Source organism: Dipodomys merriami, unplaced genomic scaffold, assembly GCF_024711535.1.
Source record: "Dipodomys merriami isolate MVZ:Mamm:240054 unplaced genomic scaffold, mDipMer1.0.p SCAF_702, whole genome shotgun sequence".
Classification (NCBI taxonomy): Eukaryota; Metazoa; Chordata; class Mammalia; order Rodentia; family Heteromyidae; genus Dipodomys; species Dipodomys merriami.
Window position 1 is genome coordinate 325,464 of NW_027206294.1, and position 3,094 is coordinate 328,557.

The 3,094-nt window shown below is 36.6% G+C and overlaps 1 non-coding gene across 1 annotated transcript; it reads left to right on the forward strand.

Moving 5' to 3' along the window:
* The first annotated feature begins 287 nt into the window (after positions 1 to 287).
* On the forward strand, positions 288 to 394 carry LOC138817898 (U6 spliceosomal RNA). Its single transcript, XR_011368935.1, has one exon. It is a non-coding gene; the product is annotated as a U6 spliceosomal RNA (small nuclear RNA).
* Positions 395 to 3,094: the final 2,700 nt, after the last annotated feature.

The window sequence follows — 3,094 nt, forward strand, 5'->3', positions numbered from 1 at the left end:
TATGAAGCATTGCAGCCTCCTCCTTTGTTTACCCTTCACATCCCTTCCCAGCCTTCCTCCGCCCCCCCACCCAATTCCACCCCCCCTCCCCCGATCCTACACATCTCTTGAACAACAATATCTGGGATTATTTTGTTTTTGACATGTCAATCTTGCCTATTCTTAAATGTGTGCTTATGTAAGAAGTACATGGTTCTAAAATTTCACGAGAATTCTTCAAAACTTACTTTTCTTTGAATTGTCTAGTTCAAGAAAATCAATTACACTTTATATATAAAAAATGCTCTGTGCTCAATTCAGCAGCACATACACTAAAATTGGAGCAGTACAGAGTAGATTAACATGGCCCCTGCGCAAGGTTGATATGCATATTCTTGAATCATTCCATATTTTTACAACTAAAGATGCTGGAGAGGATGTGGCCACAAGGGAACCTTACTTGATTCTTGGTGGGAGTGTTAACTTATTCAACCACTTTGGAAAGCAGTATGGAGGCTCATCAAAAGACTCCATATAAAGCTCCCCTATGATCCAGCAATCACACTTTTGGGGATTTATCCAAATGATCACAAAGAAGACCATACTAAAACTACCAGAACAACTATGTTTACTGCAGCATTGTTTGCAATAGCTAAGATATGGAGCCCACCCAGATGGCCCACAGAAGATGAATGGATCATGAAAATGTGGTATATATTCACAATGAAATTCTATGCCTCCATGAGAAAGAATGGCATCGCCCAATTTGTTAAGAATTGGAAAGACTTGAAAAAAATTTATTAATTGAAGTAAGCCAAGTCCAAAGAAACATAGGTCCAAAGGTTTCCCTTATTTTCAACAGCTAATATATGTCTGGGATAAGCGGAAGCTATGTGCATATCAGATAAGATGATATTACAGGAACTGAACAAGACAAGTGTTTTTTTTGTTTCTTGCTATTGTTTCTAAGATACTTATAATGTGTGATGTGATTTTTTTTGTTCCTTTATATGTTCCTTCCCTAAGCTCTAACCCCTGTTTTCACTGTACTTGAAGTTGGTGCGCCTACATCCTGTGTATACGTTCCTCTAATTTGGGGAGGGGGAAGGGAAATACAAAATTGTTAAATATGGATACAGGTTGAGATGCACAAGACACTATGTTGAAAAATGAACTTTACAATTTAGGCAGGGGAAGGGGGAGGGGAGTGTATTTCTGGAGGTGGGAGGGAAAGGATGGTGGAAGAAAAAGAAAGGAAGAGGTAACAATGCTTGTTAGGAAATGTACTCATTATTTGCTCATATAAATATGACACCTCTGTACAGTTATTTTTACAGGTGGACCCATTGCAACAATGAGAAGTACAAGTCGTTATGTTGAAAACGAACTTTACAACTTTGGTGGGGGGAGCGGGGAGGATTGGGTGGGAGGGCTAGGATGATGGGAAGGGATGGGAAGGGGAAACAAAGGAGGAGGCTACAATGCTAGATAAGAAATGTACTCATTATCTTGCCCACGTAATTGTAACCCCTCTGTACAGTATTTTCACAGTAAAAAAAAATGTATAAAAATGTTCTTATATACAAGAGTTTATTTCCTCTATTTTACCCAGATAATATCATTAACAAAGAAATTAATGCAGAACACTGATATGCTGATTTGAAGGTATTTTGAATAAATGTGTGTGTGTGGGTGTGTGTACACACACGCATGCACACGTGCACACATGCACATGCTTGTGCATTGGCATGCTCAGAGTTTGAAATCAGGGCTTCAAGGTCTTGCTAGGCCTTTCCTCTATGAGCTACATCTCCATTCCTGGCTCTTTGCTAGTTCATTATAATTTCTGAAAAATAATCTCATGAATTTATTCTGCCCTGAGGGGCTTCCAACAGTTATCCATAGATCTCAGGCTCCTGAGTAGATATTCCGAGTAGATAGGATTAAAGGTGTTGCCAGCCAGGACAAGGCTTTCAGAATAATTTTAAAAGTAGAAGAAAGTTTACTTGATGGGGGCCTGTTTTATCATCTCCTACTTTTAAATCATTTTGGAGTGATTATATGTGAATTTACTTCATTTTCGGGTTCTTAAAAGATAGTAAGTTTTGTTATTTAAAAGTTTTAGTACTTTTTAAAAAAGGATACAGGAGCTATGGGACAAAAGAAATTTGACTGTCTTTGGACCTCAATTTATAAGCTCAGCTCTGTGCATGATAACCCAATGTCACCAACAGAGTCTGTGTTGGAGACAAAATGTAACAGAAAACAATCACCATGGGCAATATTTGGTATGCTATTATTTATAGGACAATATGAATATTGAAATGAGAGTGTAAGAGAATGGAGAGATTTTTACCTACATTTTTGTATTGCTAAAAGGCTTTTGGAGACTGTGACTCATTTCCTTCCTCACTATGTGTCTTTGAGCCATGCACTTCGTGCCTTAAATTACAATTTTTCCCAACGCTAAAATGATAATAACATTAGCATTATAGCAAATGTTATCTTAAGAATTGAGAGAAATAAAACTTGCAAAATACTTAACATAAACTTCTGTGAATGAGCTTTGAGTTTAGCCAAAATTTTTTAATACTAAATAGAATGCAATAATATTACAGAAAACATTACAGGTAGTGAGCAACCAGAAGGAATGTGATCTATTGACCATGCTCTGCTTCCAAGGAAGCCAGGTGTACAACGTCTCATGCTTTAAATCAAACTGATTATCTTATGTCTTGGTAGTGTAAAAGTATCAAGGACAGAATAATGAAGGAATGTTGTAGACTGAGGTAATGTCCATATGATAATGTGCAAAACTGATAAAACGTAAAAGTACCTGAGCAGTATATTGTGTTTTATATCATTTAAGTTCCATTCAAAGATAGGTAATACCTAGAAAAATGAATTCTCTTTTTGATATCCTATCGTAGGTCCTTAGCAGGATGAACTCTTTCTTCATTCTTGTTGAGGCATTATCAGATGAGAAGAACTGTATTTTTTGTTTGCTTCCTTCAATTTATTCTTCGATTTGAAATCTAAACTACTTGACACTGAAAGAAACCAAGGGAAATTAGACACACAGGCTTTGGAAAAAACAATTAACATAAAATAAATA